The sequence below is a fragment of the Oryx dammah genome, unplaced genomic scaffold (genome assembly GCF_014754425.2).
Source record: "Oryx dammah isolate SB20612 unplaced genomic scaffold, SCBI_Odam_1.1 HiC_scaffold_10, whole genome shotgun sequence".
Lineage (NCBI taxonomy): Eukaryota > Metazoa > Chordata > Mammalia > Artiodactyla > Bovidae > Oryx > Oryx dammah.
The window spans coordinates 31,062,218-31,071,342 of NW_024070194.1; the positions used below are offsets into that span (position 1 = coordinate 31,062,218).

Genomic DNA, 9,125 nt, shown 5'->3' on the forward strand with positions numbered 1-9,125 from the left:
ATATATATAAGAAGCCAGACACACAAAAAAGTAGATACAGTTCGGTTGCCAGGAGATATGATGATAGAAATCAGACTAGTGGTTCTTCTGGCAGGAGTTTGGAGAAGGAAAAGGTATGAGAGAGCAGCACTGAAAAGGTGTTACATGTTAAAGTATTCATATACATATTTTTTTCTTGTACAAAAACATATAACAGAAAAATTAACCATTTAAATCAGTTTTATGTGTACAGATCATTGACATTAAGTATATTTCTATTGTTGTGCAACCATCATCACCACTAACAGTCTCTAGAACTTCATCTTCCTCAACTGAAATCCTGTACCTTTTATAGCTAACTCCTCTTTCCCCTTTTCCTGGCAACCACATTCTGCTTTCCCTGACTGCTTTGACTACTCTAGGTACACATGTAAGTGGAACTGTACAGTATTTGTCATTTTGTGTCTAGCTTATTTCACTTAGTATAATCTTCAAAGTTTATTCATGTTGTAGCATGGATCAGAATTTCCATCCTTTTTAAGGCCAAATGATCTTCTACTGTGTATATATGCCACATTTTGTTTATTCATCCTTCAGTGGATATTTGGGTTGTCTATACCTTTTGGCTGTTGTGAGTAATGTTACTATGAATTGTTATTGTTATATGAATTGTTAATAACAATTGTTATTGTTCAGTCGGTAAGTCATATCCAACTCTTACGACACCATGGACATTATACCAGCCTTCCCTGTCCTTCACTATCTTGTGAAATTTCCTCATATTCATGTACATTGAGTTGGTGATATTATCTAACCATCTCATCCTCTGCCAACCCCTTCTCCTTTTACCTTCAGTCTTTCTCAGCATCAGGGTCTTTTCCAGTGAGTCGGCTCTTCACATCAGGGGCCAGAGTATAGGAGCTTCAGCATCAGTCCTTCCAGTGAGTATTGAGGGTTGGTTTCCTTTAGGATTGACTGGTTGGGTCTCCTTGAAGTCCATCGGGTTCTCAAGAGCATTCTTCAGCACAATAGTTCAGAAGTGTTAGTTCTTCGGCACTTAGCCTTCCAGAGTTTACATCTGTACATGACTACTGGAAAAAGCATAGCTTTGACTATTATATAGACCTTTGTCGGCAAAATGATGTCTTTGCTTTTTAATGTGCTGTTTAGGTTTGTCATAGCTTTTCTTCCAAGGAGCAAGCGTCTTTTAATTTCATGGCTGCAGTCACCATCTGCAGTGATTTTGGAGGCCAAGATAATACCTGTGACTGTTTGCACTTTTCCCCCATCTATTTGCCATGAAGTGATGGGACCAGATGCCATGGTCTTAGTTTTTTGAATGATGAGTTTTAAGCCTAAGCCCACTTTTTTACGCTCCTCTTTCGTCCTCCTCAAGAGGCTCTTTAGTTCCTCTTCACTTTCTGCCATTAGAGTGGTATCATCTACATATCTGAGGTTGTTGATACTTCTTCTGACAGTGTTGATTCCAGCTTGTGATTCATCCAGCCTGGCATTTCACATGATGTACTCTGCATTTAATTTAAATAAGCAGGGTAACAATATACAGCCTTGCCATACTGCTTTCCCAGTTTTAAACCAATATGTGGTTCCATATCTGGTTCTAACTGTTGCTTCTTGACCTGCATACAGGTTTCTCAGGAGTCATGTGAGGTTGTCCAGTATTCACATCTCTCTAAGAATTTTCCAGTTTGTTGTGATCCACACAAAGGCTTTAGCGTAGTCAATGAAGCAGAAGTAGACATTTTTCTGGAATTCCCTTGCTTTCTCCATAATCCAGCAAATGTTAGCAGTTTGATCTCTGGTTCCTCTGCCTCTTTGAAACCCAACTTGTACACCTGGAGGGTCTGGGTTCACTTACTGCTGAAGCCTAGCTTGAAGAATTTTGAGCATAACCTTGCTTAGTATGTGAGATTAGTGCAATTGTATGGTAGTTTGAACATTCTTTGGCATTGCCCTTCTTTGGGATTAGAATGAAAATTGACCTTCAGTCCTGTGGCCACTGCTGAGTTTTCCAAATTTGCTGACATATTGAGTACAGTGCTTTCACAGCCTCATCTTTTAGGAATTTAAATAGCTCAACTGGAATTTTCTTTCTGGAGTTCCTGATTTTCTTTTTTCTTGTCTTTTTTTTTTTTGGTCTGTCTATTATTATCCTGCTGTTCCCCATGCTGTCAATCATATAATATACATTCTAGTCTGTTATTCTTGAGGTCGTCTACATGGCTGTTTTCTTGTGATTTTCCTCATTGCATTTTTAAGTTGTATCCTTCCCCCTGATCTTAGATCTCGGTTTTCTTTTTTTAATTAAAAATTAAAAGCTCTTTTTTTTTTTGCTAAAGTTCATTCTCAAGTAACTTCTTAAGAGAAAGAGTACCCAGCAGATAAACTGATTCTTCTGATGTCTGTTCTCCCCTCATGTTTGAGTGATGGTTGGGTTTAGAATTCTGAATTGCAGAGTATTTTCCCTCTGAACTTTGTTTGCTCGGTTTTTTTCTGGCATTCATTGTTCATCATAGGATGTGAAATTTAGTCTCGTTTTGTTTCCTGTAGGAAATTTATTTTGTCATTTCTCTGAAAACTTTTTTCCATACATAGTTGATCATGATCAGTATGGGTTTGAACTGCACGCTTGAACTCTTATACACAAATTTTTAAAAATAAATACAGGCATACTTCGAAGATATTGTGGATTTGGTTCCAGACCACTGCAATAAATACTGCAATAAAGTGAGTCACATAATTTTTTTCTGGTATCTCAGTACATGTAAAAGCTATGTTTAGGGGGATTTCCCTGGTTGTCCAGTGGTTAGGGCTCCACTCTTTCACTACTGAGGGCCCAGCTTCAATCCCTGGTATGACTATGATGATACCACAAGCCACATGATACAGTAAAAAAATAAAAAGAAAAATTTGTACTAAGTGCAATCACATTAAGTCTAAAAAAAAAATCTAAGTAACTTAATTAAGAAATACTTTATTGGTGAAAAATGAGCTTTCAGTCAATCATAATCTTTTTGCAGTAGTAACATCAAAGATCACAGATCACCATAGCAAATATAATAATAATGAACACATTAAGAACATTGCCAGAGCTAACAAAACGGGGTGCAGAGACACAGAGTAAGCAGATGCTACTGGAAAATAGTACCAACAGACTTGCTTGATGCAGGATTGCCACAGACCTTCAATTTGTAAAAAACAGTTTCTGCAAAGCATAGTAGTGTCGAGTGCAATACAAAGAGGTATGGTGGAATGTATTATATAGCACCATATGATGGTTGAATCTGAGGATGTCAAACCTAGGATTTAGAGGGCCAACTATATAAAGTTATACATGAATTTTTTTTCCTTTGGCTGTGTTAGATCTTCCTTGCTGTGTGTTGGCTTTTCTCTAGTTTCAACCAGATGGGGGGGGCTGCTGTCTGGTTGTGGTGCCTGGGTTTCTCATTGTGGTGGGTTCTCTTTTCTTGTGCAGTACAGGCTTTGAGGCACAGTAGTTGTGGCACATGGGCTTTTTTGCCCCAGGCCGTGTGAGATCTTCCAGGACCAGGAATCGAACCTTGTCCCCTGCATTGGCAGATGGATGCTTTTTTTTTTTTTAATTTTTAATTGGAAGGTGATTGCTTTACAGTGTTGTGTTGGTCCCTGCCATACATCAACATATGTCCCCTCTCTCCCGCCTCCCACCCTCTAGGTTGTCACAGAGCACTGGCTTTAGGTCCCTCTGTCAAATGGCAAATTCCTGCTGGCTGTCTGTTTTATGTATGGTACTGCGTGTGTTTCAGTGCTAGTCGCAGTTCATCCCGCCCTCTCCTTCCCCTCCACTGTGTCCACAAGTCTGTTCTCTGTTATATCTAGCAGATGGATTCTTAAGCATTCTTTATACATGGATTTTTGACTGTGTGGGGGACTGGTGGTGGTAATGGAGGTCTGGTTGGTACCTTTAACCCCCTGAGTTGTTCAAGGGTCAGTTGTTTTCTAAGAATTCCATAGTGGTGTACTTGATGAGTCCCTTAATCTGTTTTTTTTTTTTTTTTAAATATTTATTTGGCTGCATTGGCTCTTGGTTGCAGCATGAGGGATCTTTCTTTGCAGCACACGGGCTTTTCTTAGTTATGACATGCGGTCTTAGTTGCTCTCTGTTATGTGGAATCCTGTTTCCCCAGTCAGGATCGAACCCATGTCCCCTGCATTGGAAGGTGAATTCTCAGTCACTGGACCACCAGGAAAGTCCTAGCCCCCTTAATCTGCAGACTCGTGTTTTTCATGTTTAATGATTGCCTTATGTTTTTCTTAGATGATATTCTCCGCTCCATTTTCTTACTTCTTTCTCTCAGAAATTCTAATTCCGCTTCTTGGATTGCTCTTATAATGTTCTTATCTATTCTCGCCTGTTTTCAAACTTTTTTTCTTTGGTTTCCTTTTTTCAGGTCTCTCTTCTGGGAGATTTTCACGACTTTTTCTCTACCTCTTTCTATTGAATTATTTTCAGTTTATTTAAAAATTTTCTAGAATTGTGTCTTGTTTTATGATTTTACTTCTATTTTTGTTTTATCTCTGAAGATAGTTTTTAAAAGTTTTATTTTTTTTTTCTGGAATCATTCCTGTTTCCTCCAGTCATTTTCTTTTCCTGTTTATCTTTGGTGATCCTTGCCTATTCTTTCATTTTTAAGAATGAAAGTTTAGAAAAGTTGAGTGAGAGCTTTGAGTATATAGGAAAGACTTGTCAGCTGGCAGAGTAAGTGGGCATGAGCTGGCTGTTAACCTTTGAAGAATGCAGAGGACTTGACCATAGCATTAGCTCTCTGTTTTTCCTATTCTCCCAACTTTAGTTCCTGCTGTATGTTTAAACAAATTCTTTATTATTTACTTAATGTACATCACTGCTTCTGAACAGTGTCATCATTAATGAAGGTGAGGTAAGATTGTGTGTGCTGACATCAAAAAATGACCATAAAATAGTGTAGGACAAAAAAAAAAGAAAAATCAAGTTACAGACTTCTGGTTCATGATGCCACATTAAAGACATTTATTTGTTCTTTCTGATAGCACCTCACTGAAATGATAGTGGAGGAATAATAATAATTTTAAAAGTAAATAAAAAATAATTTAACAATGAGAAAGTTGTAGTAGGGCCTGTAGTAGGTGAAAGAAAGGGAATTGGGAGAGAAGAACTAAATGGAGGAAGCCACAGCCCAGAAAACTTATGGGATGAGCTCTCGATCAGGAGGGATCTATAGTAGGAAAGGCCCAAGACATGGAAATGTTGGCAAGGAAGCAGGCACTGACTGAAGAAAATTTATTTAAATGTTTGTGGATACTCTAACCGCAGGCTGCTAGGAGTCCGAAGATTTCTAGTTTGTGGCAGCAGTAACCCCAAGGTAAGCTCCCAACTGCTGATCACATCCCAGAGTGGCTGTGGAAGTGAGGAACAGAGTGAGCTGTTACTACCAACATGAATGCATTACTGTTTTCATCCTCATCACTATATGTGCAAATTTTGAGGTTCAAGGAACCTATAGAATGCTTCTTAGGGGAAAAGTTTTAAGTGTAAAGTCTTACAAATTTGAATGTTATGATATTGAGTTATATAGAATTTGAGTTCTTCATCTTGAAGGTGTATGTTAAGGTGAGGGCTTAATTGAAGCCAGCAAAGTTAAGGCAAAGAAATGTGTGATTTGAGTATAAATGGTCATTTTGGTCATAATGAAGGATTAGTGAATAAGGAACAGGTGTAGGGACAACTTGGAAAATGCCTGCTGTGTACTAGATTTTATGATGGAGTTTTACGTGTAGATATATTTACATTTATATTACTTTTTTTTGGCTATGCTCTGTGGCATGTGGGATCTTAGTTGTAGGTCCTACCCACTGGACCACCAGGGAATTCTCTACATTATGTTTTTTATAGTACTCATAGCAGTCCCCTGTTATCAGTGGGGACATTGCTATTTTAAAGATAAGGAAATGAAAACTCAAAACATAAAAACCAAGAGCTTTTTCTAAGCTGTAGTCGTCTCAGAGCTAAGATTCGTATACAAGTACGTGTGACTTCACAGTGCGTGTTTTTTTCACTCTACTCTGTTGGCTCTCTAAGGAAAAGAATTGCTTTCTCAATTTCTCATGTATAGTGAAAACTATAATATGTTTCTAAACCAAGCATTGTTAGTCTTTTGTTCTTCATGTATTGGGCATTTGCTGAGTGAAGATTCTGCTTCCAAGGAGTGTTTAGCATAAGTTAGGGACACAAAAAAGAAGTTTGCCTGTGAGCTATGAGCTCATTGAAGACAAGAACTGTTTTTGTTTTCCTGTTTTTTAGCTGCCGGATCTTAGTTCCCCTATCAGGCATCAACCCCTGCAGTGGAAGCACAGTGTCTTAACTACTAGACCACCAGGGAAATCCCAGACAAGGACTGGTTTTAATTGGCTTTCTGAACCCAGCACTGAAATTTTATCAGATTGTATAACCACTGCCATAATCAGGATACAGTACTGTTCCACCACCACAAAGAAGAAAAAAATCCCTCGTGCTACCCCTTTATAATCACCAGATCCTGTCCCAACATAACTGTGGCAGCCTATCACTGTGAAAGTTGCTCAGTCGTGTGCAGCTCTTTGCAACCCCATGGACTGGACAGTCCATGGAATTCTCCAGAGAATCTTCCCAACCCAGGGATCGATCAAATCCCTCATTACAGGTGGATTCTTTACCATCTGAGCCATCAGGGAAGCCCAAGAATACTGGAGTGGGTAGGCTATCCCTTCTCCAAGGGATCTTCCTGACCCAGGAATCAAACCAGGGTCTCCTGCATTGCAGGCGGATTCTTTACCAGCTGAGCTACCAGCGAAGCAATCTATCACTGAAATGAAAATCACAAGTTTTTCATTTCAAGTGTGGTATATAAATGGAATGTGTATAACCTTTTGAGACTGGCTTTTTCACTCAACATAATGCCTTTGAGATCCATCCAAGTTTTTGTGTGTATCAGTAATTTGTTCTTTTTTTGTAGCTCAGTAGTACTGCATTGTATGGATGTGTTGCATTTTATTCATATTCTTGTTGAAAGACATTTGTATTAAGTCCAGTTTGGAGGTATACAAAAAACTGTTACGAACATTCATGTACACATTGTTTGTGTGGACATGTTTTCCATTTCTCTGGGATAAATGCCCAGAAGTGCCATTGTTATGTTGTGTGGTAAGTGTATGTTTAGTTTTAAAAGAAACTGCCAAACTGCTTTGTGGACAAGTTATAAAAATTTTGCATTTCTGCTAGCATTATATGAAAGATGAAGTTTCTCGCTATCCTCACTAACATTTGGCATTGTCAATGTTTAAAAAATTTTGGTCATTCTGAAAGGTGTTGTAATAGTATGTCATCGTGTCTTTAATTTGCATTTCCCTGATTTCTCATGATAGTGAACATTTTCATGTCCTTATTTGCCATCTGAAGATATTTTTCAGTGAATATTTCTTCATGTGTTTGTCCATATTCTAATGAGATTCTTTGTCTTCTCACTTTTGTGTTTAGAGACTTTCTGGATCAGTGTTTTTTATATGTGTTTTCTCCCCAGTCTGTGTCTTGTCCTTTAATCTTCCTAACAGGGTCTTTGATAAACTTGATTTTTAATTTTGATGAAGGCCAGTCCTCTCTTAGAAGTCTTGCTTTGGTGTCATGTCTAAAAACTGTTTGCCCAACTTTAGGTCACAAAGGTTTTCTCCTGTGTTCTCTAGTACCATTTTTTATAGTTTTACCCTTTATCTTAGCATCTAAGATCCATTTGCAGTTAATTTTTACATAAATTTTGGAATCCTGTTTTTTTCTTTGCCTATGGAAGTCCATTTGCTCCATCCCCATTTATTGAAGACTATTCTTCCTTCTTTGGATTGCTTTTATATCTTTGCCAGAAATCAGTTAGGCATACTTGTGAGTCTATTTCCAGTTTCTCTATCCTGTTTTATTGATCTTTGTGTCTGTCCCTTCTTCAGTACCATACACTCTTGATTGCTGAAGCTATATGGTAAGTTTTAAATTCGATAATATGGTTCCTCCACGTTTTCAGTATTGTTTTATTCTGAATCATTTATCTTTTCATATAAATTTTAGAATCAACTTGGCTATCTACTAAAAAAAATTGTCTATAAATTGTCTGTATCTACCAAAAAAAACAAAAATTCTGTGGTACTTCTCTGCTGGTTCAGTTTCTGCACTTCCACTTCAGAAGGCACAGTTTCAGTCCCTGTCTGGGGAAGATCAGCATGCTGCGTGGTGTAGCCAAAAAAAGGGGGGAAAAAACTGCTATGATTTTTTATAGGGTTTGTGTTCAATCTGTAGATCGTTTTAGGGAGAGTTGACAACTATACTAATGTTGAGTGGTCCAAAACATGAACACAATATGTCTTTCCATTATTTAGGCCTTTCTTCATTAGTGCTTTATAATTTTCAGCATACCAGATTCTAAACATGTTATGTTAAATTTATACTTAAATAATATTTTCCATTTGGGGGAGTGATGGTAAATGGTGTTACATTTGTTTGTTTTTTTCTTTAGTCATTCTTCAGTTCAGTTCAGTCCCTCAGTCGTGTCCGATTCTTTGCGACCCCATGAATCGCAGCATGCCAGGCCTCCCTGTCCATCACCAACTCCCGGAGTTCACGCAGACTGATGTCCATTGAGTCCGTGATGCCATCCAGCCATCTCATTCTCTGCGTCCCCTTCTCCTCCTGCCCCCAATCCCTCCCAGCATCAGAGTCTTTTCCATTGAGTCAACTCTTCGCATGAGGTGGCCAAAGTACTGGAGTTTCAGCTTTAGCATCATTCCTTCCAAAGAAATCCAGGGCTGATCTCCTTCAGAATGGACTGGCTGGATCTCCTTGCAGTCCAAGGGACTCTCAAGAGTCTTCTCCAACACCACAGTTCAAAAGCATCAATTCTTCGGAGCTCACCTTTCTTCACAGTCCAACTCTCACATCCATACATGACCACAGGAAAAACCACAGCCTTGACTAGACGGACCTTTGTTAACAAAGTAATGTCTCTGCTTATCAATATGCTTTCTAGGCTGGTCATAACTTTTCTTCCAAGGAGTAAGCGTCTTTTAATTTCATGGCTGCAATCACCATC

The 9,125-nt window shown here is 38.5% G+C and overlaps 1 protein-coding gene across 10 annotated transcripts in view; it reads left to right on the forward strand.

The window, feature by feature from the left end:
• PTPRA (protein tyrosine phosphatase receptor type A) overlaps positions 1-9,125 on the forward strand; it is a 163,193-nt gene that overhangs the window by 48,317 nt on the left and 105,751 nt on the right. The gene's annotated exons all lie outside the window — the stretch shown is intronic.